Here is a 12591-nt window from a genome sequence, read left to right as displayed (position 1 = left end):
TCCGTTCGGTCACGCATTATATCCCTTCCTCCCCCTCTCCCTTCAGTCCGCGTTCCCCGTCTCTTCATAGAATGACGGTGAAGACTGTCCGAAATTTATGGCGCATAAACTCGTCCGCGTGCCGCGTGCTTTTATGACGAGCGCACTGTAGCTCGTGTCAGGCCCAGAACGAGCTTTGCGTATCCGCGCGAAAAGCTTGCGCCTATCTCTCCCGCTGGACCCGTCGCCGTCCACCCTCATCCTCCCTTTCCTCCCTCTCTCTTCCCCCCTCCTGGTCGACTGCGTCGTCCGCAGCCGCGCGTTTCCCGCCCTATTTAATAAAGAGTGATTTACACGCGTTTCTCTATGCACCGGCCGCTTTTATCGCGACTTAAAAGCGGTCTCGCGGCTCGCGCCGCGATTCAATGGCGACCGATAAAGTTTGGCTTTTGTACGTATATACGTTCGACTTTCCCCGTTGCTTTCTCAAAAAGAATAATTTATGATGTTGAGACTGAATAGATAAACACTCTACACATGTACCGGTTGCTCCAGATTCAATCGATATCCGTTTAATCGCATAGATGCAAGTGTGACTAAGAGAAACGTGTACTGGTTGTTTTAATTTCCAGACGTTAATAATTAGTGGAATTCTTTAAATAATTGAGAAAGATTATAGCGATAGAACAGAGCATGGCTGTGCAATAATTTAAATTAATTTTATCTTTATCTTAACCAACTAAGTAATTTATATTTTAATTACTGTAATGGTTACTCTGTCGAAAATGAAAATTTACGTTAAATAATGGTCAACCGTTACGCTTTTGACATGGACATTAATTTATCAATGAATATTTGAGAGAAATTAGTTTATCGTGATTCTGCGAATGCATTTCGAAATTAATGTAGATTTATTTTCCGTTTTCTTTCCAAAATAATTCTTTTCACAAACGGAGGACATAATTAAACACGAACTACAAGAGATGAAATTTTTGATTTTCCTACCGCAAACGACAATAATTTTGCCAGTGATTCTTCTGCTTCGATATTACAGTCTTTCCAATTCTATTGATATTCTTGCCATAGAAATCGTCAGACGTTTAAACGCGCGTCCCACATTTTTTTTGCCCTACAAATACGTGAGAGCGAGCAACGCCGACTTTTCCCTTTGTAAAATTTTCAAGAACCCTTTGCCCCCCCGCGCACATTCACAATGACCACGTGTGTTTCGTCGAAATTACAACTTTTTCGCGTAACGCCAATTCGGCTTGTATGTTTGCGGTCATTTTCCAGCTACATACACGACGGCACTTAAAAATTAATGCAATAAAGCCGCGTGAGATGCCAGCGGTCGAAAGTATTTTTGTTGCTCCTTTCCAAACATCTAAACTGCATAGTTTGCTGCACGGTACGTATACCTACCTACAAACAGCCGAAACGGTTTACGGTTTTACAACTTTTCTCGGGTGGTATAACGTCAATGCAGTTTTCGCGATGGTCGTGTCGGAGATGTACATGGCGGCGCTTAAAAACTTAATGCAATAAAACTACGTTGAAATACTCTGTGTGCGCAAGCGCGCGTGTGATACACCAATGGATATTTTTATTAAGGGCCACGACGTGCGAAAAGCTCGTCTGCCGAGCTTTCCGTTCCCGACCGCGCTTCCTGCTGTACTTAATAAAAAGTGATTTACATGCGTTTCTCGTTGCGCCGTAGCGAATATCGTTTCCGTTATGAAAAGTTCGCTGCGTAATCGGAAATTTCATGTCGGTGATGCGGACGTCGCGTTTGTATCAATATATATGTACATCGGAATATCACAGCTTTCAGCATCGCTCGTCGAAAAATTCGAATTTGCAAGTCTAATTGTCGCAATTGAAGGAGTAGCTGTGTGTAAGGCTTTATCAAGATATGCGTTGATTGGAATGTCAACTACAGAGTTTTTAAATATAAGCATAAAGAGATTTAAAAAGTCCATCAAGTTTTTGTTAAATTATTCGCTTTAATAATATTATAAATTGTAAATTGGTATCTTTTGTTATTTATTTTTTTTAATTTAATTATGTGTTGATGAGATGTAATCAGAGAGATTGGCATTTTTGTTGGATAAACTAAATCGCTCAAAATTGAGGCGTCATAATAACGGCTGTTCATTAACGCTATTTTCATATAATTAAGCAGAGGAGCAAAAGCGCCCGGTCGTATCTATTAATAGAATATGTAGGCGTGTTAGCGTATTAATTTACTAGCGCGCGTGAATGGGATATTTCATAAAGGGAGCAAGGGACAAATTCTAGCCGATTTTCTCGCTAATTAAAATTTTAATTTGGTCTCGCACAATGCAACATTTAATGCACATATTGTTGACCATTTTAAATCCTATAAAGTTTAAAGCTAAATTGTTGTTAAAACAATTATTATATTTTAATCTCAATCTTAATCAAACATTAAGGAAATTTAATTATATAAAAAATTCAATGAATTTAAAGATCTAATAAAAAAAATCAACCATTAAAGAATCTCATTTTGTATCTAAAGATCGAAAAATTCAATTTAAGAATATTTTTTTCTTCTAATATCTAAAGAATATAAGGATGCAAATATTCTTATATCTGATTTATATATAGTAAAAAAAAAAAGAACTCTGAGGAAAATCTGAGAATTCAGCAATCGTGCTGATGAGCTGATTCGAACTTTCGTCGTCACCTGTACGTCTTTCTCAGGAGACACCCGTTATAGACACAAGTATTCTCCACATTCTTCGTGACCCGGCCTCGCCTGTCCGTAACAGCGTTAACATACACGCCCGGCATCGGCTTACAACGTACGGTGTTATTCTAAGCAACGCTTTGCGCTCCCTGGGAAACGGGCATTAGTCATTTTCCGCGCTGACAGCCGCTTTAAAGCGGTTTCTACCAACGCCCGTTATTTCCACGCTCGCCTCGCACTTTTCCACGTCCCCGCCACGGCCTCGACACTCCAGATGCTTCCTGTTCCGGTCTTTCCACGGAAGCAAACGGAAATCCCTTCCTGCGCTGAAACACGGAGATTATCTATCCTGTTGTTTTCACCTTATTCTCTTTTCTCTCTCTTTCCCGCTCTTTTCCGTTCTCCTTGCCTCTGTCTTGTGTGTCTGTGTGTGTGTGTATATGTGCGTGTGCGCCCTCGACTCCCAACAAACGTCTGCATTTCTACCGCGAAAAAGGTAAAAGGCACTCGTACGCCAATCCTTCCGAATTACCGGGCGTGTTGTTTCTCGGAGTCGCGTCGGATGCTTCGTATCTTCGTAGGGAGTGCATCATGGCGGAAGGAGATAGCTTGGCAATTGCAGCCTGTACGTTTCTATGTTCAACGTGTGTGTTCCGATATTAATCCCGGAATATCCACCAGAGATAGATATTCACCTCATCCGACATCCCGATGAATCGATGTTGCATAGCACTACGTCAATGGTGTAATTTTTTTGACGTGCTTTCTGGTAGCACTTTGAGAATTTCAACGATTATCAATGACAGACCTATATTACTATAACATGCAGTTAGGATAATAATAAATATATTTTTCTAGGTCTTTCAAACGGATCTGTATATTGAAAGAAACAAATAACTCACTAATAGACATGTATAATCTAACGATAAAGTTAAAAATATTTAAAAGTAATAAAAGTGAACGAATAATTTTTAATTTAGCGGAATTTAACACATAATAAATACTACGACGTCATCAGTAGGCATGGTGGTATTTAATTTACGGATAATCATAGGAAGGAGATTGAGGGGAGAGGAAAGCCGAGCGTCTTTCAAGAAGGATCTGCCGAGCGTATAATTCCTCCCCTCGACTCGCTCGTCAATGCTTTCAAGATATTGCGCCGCGGTTCTCCGCGATGTTTTCGGCCACTTTTAATCCCGGATTTATATTAGCTCTCTCTTTTGCCTCGTCCCTCTTGGCGATGCCTTTCACGGTTCTAAAGCCGCGGCCACATAACCCCGACCCTATAATCCATCGTAATCCTTAAGACAACTAAAAGCGACTCCGACTCTCCTCTCGAGAAATAGTGCCTTGACATTTGCGAAAAATAAACGATTGAAAAATTCAGGAATTTCTCAGAGACAAATTTTCGATGTTAATTGAATAGATGATTGATGTCAGAAAATTAGGTCATTTCAATTTTAATCTCAATTTAAATCTAAAGAAGAATATCTTCATACTTTCCATGAGTCTTCTCTCTCTTTTTTACTTTTTAGAATACAAATGATATTGCTCGCGCAGCGTGAAAAATTTGTGCTAAAGACGCTTACAAAAAATTTTGTAGATCTGCTATTTGAATATTTTAAGTTGAGTTATATTCTCTCTGTTAATAGAAATATTTTATTGACTAAATGATTAAAAAACGTAATATATTTCGATAAAGATATGTGAACATGAGATTTGTGCAAAATTAATAATGATTTTAAGTATGATTATTAATTTGATTACTAATTATGTTTCAAGTTTTTGTGTAATCTTATCTTTTTAAAAAATTCTGTAATTAAATATCATTAAATTTAAAAGCATTAAAGAGATATATGTATGTCTTTATGTGTCACATAGAAAATATCTTTAATTATGTATCGTTTATTCTTTTTTTAAAAACTTTTTCTAAAAGACTCGTTATTCCCACATTTAAGAGCGAGAGCTGGAGAACATAAATATAAGTTTATTTTTCAATTTCATTTTAACTATTTAACTATAATATAACTAAAGGGAGAGATTTATAGGTTTATAAAATAGAAGATCTTTTTGATCATGATCTACTATTCATTCCTCTCTCCCTCGATTAAAGTTTTCGCTAAAAGCTCGTTCGTCAGCGCGTTTAAGCGCAAGGGCGCGAATGCGCTGGCCAATGAAAGCGCCTCTCTTTCTCTCTCCTCTCTCTCTCTCTTTCTCTCTCTCTTTCTCTCTTTCTCTCTCTTACCTTCCGCCCGCATTGCAGCGTAGCCAAGGGACGATTTACGAATCGTCGTCGATGCGAAGTCCTCCCTTCCCTCCCCTTCCTCCCTCTCTTCCTTCGTTTTCATCCCTTCCAACCCCCGCATCCCGCCGCCCTTCCGCCGTTCGTGCCCCTCGATCGATCTGCTGCACCAGGGAGAGAATTTAGGAACGCTTCGTTAAACTGCGCTGCAAAAAAGTTCGCCCACCGTTTGGGCTGCCAGCCCAGAAGCCTCCTCGAGGGGAAAGAGGGACGCAGGGAGGAAGAGAGGCGAGGGGATATTGGTAGCGTGGGGATTCTTTTCTCCTTTCGTCTCCACCCTTTTTCCTCGTTTTAAAGATGGATCCCCCCTTCCCCCTCTCACCTTGCCCCGGATGGATCCGCTCGACGATGGCTTTTGGATAGCCGCCCAATCGCTGCCACATATTCCTATCGACCCTCACTTTCTATCACTTCTCCCGTCCTGCCCTCATTCACTTGTCATTATTTGCTTCTTAGGTTGCTTTACTATGCAATTCTTCTGATCCTCTTTAACTTTCTATGAGCGCTAGTAGAATTTTCCACCAAAAGTTGCGCGAAATCTTTGCGATGCTCTTGAAATCTATGATTCTTATTATAATCATTTGATTTTACTTTGAGCACAATATACAACTGATAAAATTTATGACTTATTTTAATAATCGTGAAAGTTACTTGTATTATAAATCTAATGAAAGGATACGAGATTAAAAAATCACGGAAATATTGAGATATACTCTTGTGAAAATGTGCATCCACCCTTTGTTCTACTTGTTCACTTTGGGACGTTCTTGCACGATTTTTAAAATGTCTCGTGAATTCGACTTTCATTGTCTTCCCGGATGAATTGAGAATAAAGAAATCGTTATTATCCCCAGAATGTTCTATAAGATGTTAAAAAGATCGAAGAGCGAAAACGATATGTTATAGTTATAAAATTGATAGGGATGACAACCTAATTAAACGAAGAAAGGTAATAATGTCTAGCAATAAAACTTTAATCTTCATTCTTACTCCGTTTAATGAAGTATTTGATGTATGAAGGGAACTCTTTCTCTCTCTTTTAATTTATTATCAATTTATTCGTGCAAATATATGGATATTTTATTGTTTAAAAAATATTACCGTGTGTCTTATAACTATTTTTTTACATCATATTGTTAATTCTTATCCATTCCAAAAAGTTTTTCCAGATAATAAAGCATAATAAACTTCCTCTCCTCTTTCTCTCTTACTTTCGAACGTCTATTTTACTCGATATAATAAGCGGTATTAGTAATATACGTATGTACGTGTACGGGCGTTTCCGCGAACGGTAATAAATCTAATAAAGCATTCCCCGCTAATCAGGAAATAACACTTTAATTAAGACGAACGATCCGGCCGCGGTGCTGCGACTCGCGCTGCGCAACCGACCGGGAAAAACATTTTCCAGCGAGTGAAAATTTCTCGTGAACCTTCTGTATAACGTTGTATAGCGTTAAAAATAATTAACATGCCGTGTCAGCGTGTTGTAAATAATTAATATTGCACAGTTCATATCCAGACAGCTATTCGATCCTTGACACGCGACACACATGACTATACGCATTCGTTCGGTTGTGCGCGCGTTATATTTTTTTAACTTTTATATATATGCATAAAAAATAAATTTAATCTAATTTATTCATTAAGAAACGTATACGCGTTCACGTGATATTTATGGTGATTTTTATTTTTGCGTTTGTCGATTGAATTATTAGAAACTATCACAGTGCCTCGTTTCTTTTTTGCGACAGTTCTATATATGCGCCAACGTGGACAGAACGCTCATAATTTCACGAACACGAAGGTTAGAGATTAACGGTTAATTAAGACCGAGAAATTAGATTTTACGTTTCGTTATATTTTGCACTTCGCTGACGGGCTGAGCGGGACGAGAGCGAGGAGAACGCATGTGAACTCGCCAGATGATTGCCATTGATACCGAATAATAAGCTCGCTTAAAACTGTCTGATAACACGTGCTGAAAATGGCGTCCTAGGTGCCTTCTGCATTGGTCTTCTCACAGCTATTTAGTGTATTTTTTTCATTAAGTTCGTAGTCCGATTGTTTTGTCTTTCAAAACGTCTTAAAAGATTATCAGATTTTTTTAGTATATATATTAAAAATGTCCTATGTGTTTAAACTGTATTATATTTATTTATTTCGCATTAACTCTCTTTCATTACGTATACATTTAAGTGTTTTGCATGTAATGTTTAGTCTGAAATTGTACAATAAATTTGACCTAATCTAATCTCTCGTTCGTTCATAATTTAACGTGATACAAAACGTAGTTGTACACATTAACTCGCCGTTTCTAACATGAAACGCCATAGTTGTGTGCACGCATTTGCACTTTCTCATGTATATTCTAAAGCTTACATGCGCATCAACAATACTACATTGAAGAGGTTTTACCCCAAGGTATCATAAAATTTACTTCTCTCTCTCTCTCTCTCTCTCTCTCTCTCTCTCTCTCTCTCCTCCATCACATCGACTTCTCACCCCTTTCTCGTTTCTCTTACGATATTTCACTCCGCGTCCTTCTCCTCTCAGACCCAACTGCACCCTCCAAAGTGCGCACAGCCTTCATATGCTGCAACGTATGTACGTTTTCTCGCGCGTTACCCAGATTGGCGCATCACATTCTCTGCCTGCTCTCCCTCTTCCCCCTGCGTCCCTTGCTCCGTTACTTCTGACCCACCTCCGACTGCATTTTTCATTTCGCTCCCGGTTCATGACGTTATTACCCTTTATCCCGTACTTTTGATACGACTTTATACATCAAGCTGTAGCAATCCTATTACCGCGCGAGGGCGACGGAGCGGATAATCGTGTGCTCGCAGAATGTCCCAGAGAACGAACGTTTTAATCCTAATAATTGGATCCGCTCCAATTTTTTATACTGATTCGCGCGGTCCGCTCGCGCGTCTTACGGATTCCTCGTTCTGCTCCCAGCTGATTATCGCGCTCGCGCGCGAGTACAATTGCGGAAGTTGCGCGATGAGGGATTACGTTTGTTTGCATTCGGATGTTTGCGGCCGTTCCCAATGTTGCAAATTGTTATGTGCAAAGTTTCGCACCGCCCGCGATTCAGCATTAAAATTGCCTGATGCTGTAAATGTAAACGGATGCGTACGGATCGGATATTTCGACGATATTCCATCTTCCCTGCTTCTCTGGGGATTTAATGTTTTATTGCCGTTGAATTAATGGACGCGTACGTATTGCTTTGTGACAGAAATTATCTCCAACACAGCGCGGTCTATATTATATACAGTCATTCAATTATATTTCTGTTATGGAAAAAAAAAAAACAATTCATCTTTGTTTTATTATTTTTTTGTTTGCTCTTTGCAAATTTATTTGTGCAAATTTTTACAGAATTTATTTTTGACATATAAACTTTTTGAAAGTATTGATTTATTTTAGTAGAGAGAGAGTTCACATTTAATATAATATAATAAAATAATTGTATCTCTCTCCAATGAGGGGATGCTTTATAGTACTAGATATAACTTTTATACTTTTAGTATATCAAGATTTCTCTGTTTTATAATATGAAAAGAGAGAGGAAGGAGAGAGAAATGACAAAAGTACTTGCAAACATTATTTCGCATAAATGCGTATCATTCCCGGAAAATGTAATTTTCCAGATACTCATTAAAGTTAGCGATATACCAATTCCGCGCAATCGCAGTTATCAAGCTCCCTTTTTTCCCTGCAGATTCGCAAGTTTGATTAATCCTGCCATTCTCTTCGTAGGCTGCCTTCGGGGGCGCGAAAAACGCGGCGAGAAAAACGTTGCCGCGTAACCCGGGTCATTCGTTCTTGTGCGAATTTATGGTTTCGCACAGCGAGTCGGCGCGTCGAGTCGGCTAACGAACCGACCTGCCGCACGTTTAATTTAAAACCGTCGGTGAGTGGGTCTCTTCCGGTCGATTAGGAGCTGGACAAGTCTTTCCTGAAGAAGGGCCAGCGTCGCTATCTCCCTTTCTCTCTTTCTCTATTTTTTTTTTCTTTTCATCGTCTCTCACTCGTTTTTACCACCCACTCTGTTTCTGCTTGCGGTGTTATCCGGTCGCGTTTATTTACTGATAGCGCGTTCTCGAGTTGGCCACACGATCGTATACATAAATCCAGTTAGCCCTTTGCGCTCGTTCTTCTTCCCCTGTCCCGCTATCACTCCTCCATTCTACTCCTTCCGTTCGTTGCGACTTTCTCAGCAAGAACTTCCGACTTCTCACTGATGCTGTCACGTTATTTAGCTCGATTTTTACAAGGTAGCTATATGTGGCAATTGAACTTGTTAGAGCAGTCGTTGGACGATTATTTAGAATAATTCTTTAAATGCGCGATGTCTGTTTTATATTATTCATATTCATATAAAAAAATATCTATTTGTGCAAGTGTGAAAGAATATGTAAGACAAAAGTTACATTGTTCTTTTATTATAGGTTAATGAATTGATGCGAAAACTTTAACGTTCTTTTATGAAGTTTTATTCTTAAATGAGATATGTTAAAAATTAATCTTCCTTGAAAAGAAAATTGAAATTTTTTTTTAAGTAAAGAAAAAAAGGAATATAATGAAACTAGAACAACGATAATTTTGCTCGACTTGGGTTTCAACTTTATATTTAACGAAAAATATGATAAGCATAATATATGATTCTCTAAATGCAATCTAAAACGTAATTCCATGTGCAATTCTATTATGTTATTATTATAATGTATTGGAGTAATTAAAATTTAATTATATTATATTACATATCTATTTTTTTTCTGCTGCAAAATATATAGAGCGTTCATGATATAATACCCTATTTAGATACAATCCACCCGCGCATAAACATATTATATATTCGAAGATAATATTTATAATATCATTATTTATTGCTCTCTTTTTCTCAATCTATCTCTCTACTGCGTGGAACATTCATGATGATGTAATATTCCATTTACGTTAGAATGAGGTTTTAACAGGACGGTTATTCGTGGATGAATTCGTGCCGTTGCGACGACCGGTTAGCGAACTTGCTGAACGCTTGCGGAATGTAATTTTACGTACGAAATGCGACGTTACATAAGTTATCATGGATAATGCACCGGGAACGAGGTCGTCGCTAATTGTAAGATGGCGCAGAGGAAGCGCACGTGGAAGAGGATAAGCTACAGGGAAACATTCGTTGGCACGTACAGAACACGCGTGTGCGTGCAATTATGACGTGCGACTGTGCAGAGGTACACTCTCGACACGCTCGACTACACACAACCAATGTATTTGTGTGTGCTTGCAAATCTCTTCTCCCGATTCGCGGCACTTTACTCCCTTCTTTTATTTTTGGATGTATTGCAGAAGAAAGAAATTATTAATTTTTTTTTAATTTCACGATTTATATTATTTATTTTTGATCGTTGAACATATAAAAATATAGCATATGTAAATCTAATTTACATGGCGCATATAAATCTATTCTAATTCTATTCAATTCTTTTTTTTTTGCAATGTCCTCTTCCTTTTGTTTTAATTTTCCGTTTTTCTTCCCTGTTACTGTCTTTCTCTTGTCTCCATTGAAAATTAATTATTTTCCCTCTTTCTCTTTCTTTCTTGTTCTTTCTCTTTTTTAATCTTAGTTTTCTTTTTTATTTTCTGTCTTTTATCTTCTCCATCCAATGTCATCTCTTTCTTTTTCCTGTAGCTTCTTTCAACACGTATTAGCATTCAGTGGACACGCGTTACCGCACATATTTGCAGATGTAAGGCAAATAAACCGCGCGAGCGCATTGCACACGTGTTCTGCTCGTAACATACGTCTGTTTGAGCAGGAGGGTATTGTCCCTTTTGAGCTCTCTCCTCTCTGTCTCTCTCTTCCTTCCCATTACATCGCAACTTCCTATCTTTCTTGTTGCTGCACGGTTTTGTGAACTTTTTTCGATGTACTTATCCTGCTGTCTTTTTATTATAGTTTAATCTGTTGATTAAAAAAATTCTCTTTATACGCAGATGATTTAAAAAGATATAAGAATTAATATTATATACATATTTCTAAATATATAAATATTAATAATGATCAAATTCATTTTATAAATAAAAAATAAGATTAGCTACAATGCGATGTCAGCTTTGAAAAATTAAGTAAAAGTAAAGTAGTAAGTTTAAATTTTGGTTTTTATCTCGATATATGTATATTAATATATTTTTTCCATCAGATTTTTTAATGTTATCTGCATCTCTTATTTCTTAGTCACAACAGTTTTAACATTAATATTGTATTCTTTATTAATTAAATAAACGATATTTTTCGATATCGTTCTTCAAAATGTTTACTTGGACTGATTAATTTATAGTGCATGTTTTAACGATTATTAAATCATCATAGCAGTACGTAACAAATCAATCTTTACTCAGATTCTCTACCTCTTTTTTAACAAAACCTCCCCCCTTCAATGCGACATTCTCGCTGCGCCAGGCCGCGATGTTTGTTTGTTCTCCCAGGAAGGAATACGCGCAGGCAACTCGGTTTTCCGGACTGGAAAAACCATCGAAAAACAGAACAATTTGTATCCGCGGCAGTCGGAAGCGCTCGGTTTCGTCCGAGCCATAAATCGGCGCGCTCATCTTTAAAATATGGGGACGCGGAGATATTTGGATTTGGGCACGTCGAAGCGAGCAAGAACCGCGGGTAGAACCAAAGAAGGCGAGGAGAGGAGGAAGGAAGGGTGGCGGAACTGTGCGGAGTGCATGGGTAGAGCAGGAAGTCGCAAAGGTCCGTAGTAAAGATGTCATCTCCCCGCCGCTCGCGGGTTTATTTGCAATGGGTGCATCGCCTGCCTGGGAGTCGCGCGTTTTCCCTGCACTCCTTCCTCGTCCCCTCCCCCTTTCCCCCTTTCGCTCCTACCCGCCAATGTAGCCTCGTAAATTGAACGGCAAATAATTGATAGGCGAAGGCGATGTCTCTATTCCCGCTGGCAGTACTTGTAAAGGAGCCGCGATTTATTCCGCCTCACCGCCTCGCTGTCCGCCGACGATATAAATGGCTGCCCTCGGAGAATATGCGGGTGAGAGAGAGAGGAGGAGGGAAAGGAAAAAAGTAGAGGGGTACCTTTGCCGCGAGAAAGAAAATGTTTGCGGGCCCCTTCCCGGAGGTGGAAGGAGGCACCGCGGAAAATTGCACGGGAAATTCCGCATCGGTTCGGACCCCCCTTCCCTTCATCCTTCTCTTTGCCCCCTTCACCAAACACGCCGCGTATCCGCGTTTTACGCTTTAAATGACGGCCCGCTTCCGCTTCTTCCTCCCGCTTTGGCAAGCGGATGACCAGGATAGGAAACATCGCCGTCTGGAGCGCTGCCATTTTTGCGGTGGGGATATGTCGGCTCGTAAATTACTTGGAGGCCATCGTATCAGTTCGATGTTTCGTTATAGCTTTTTTTCTAGTCCGAAGAATCGTATCCGTTAACTATCGTACTCGCTGTATCATTGAGCCTCTTTTCGCTTTTGTGAAATTACGATGAATTTGTGATTTTTTTTCGTAATTTTAACTATTCTCGAATCACAATATGATTCGCATGAATCGCACATTAATTGTCAGATCAACGT

The 12591-nt window shown here is 39.1% G+C and overlaps 1 protein-coding gene across 1 annotated transcript in view; it reads left to right on the top strand.

Annotated features, from left to right (window-relative positions):
- Nucleotides 1-12591, top strand: part of Rbp6 (RNA-binding protein 6) — a 655858-nt gene that overhangs the window by 135398 nt on the left and 507869 nt on the right. The gene's annotated exons all lie outside the window — the stretch shown is intronic.

This window comes from Prenolepis imparis, unplaced genomic scaffold (genome assembly GCF_030444845.1).
Source record: "Prenolepis imparis isolate NDT839.2.m4 unplaced genomic scaffold, iyPreImpa1.0 SCAF_11, whole genome shotgun sequence".
NCBI classification, from domain to species: Eukaryota; Metazoa; Arthropoda; class Insecta; order Hymenoptera; family Formicidae; genus Prenolepis; species Prenolepis imparis.
Note: the sequence above shows the minus strand (reverse complement) of the source record. Positions and strands in the feature narration are given on the sequence as shown.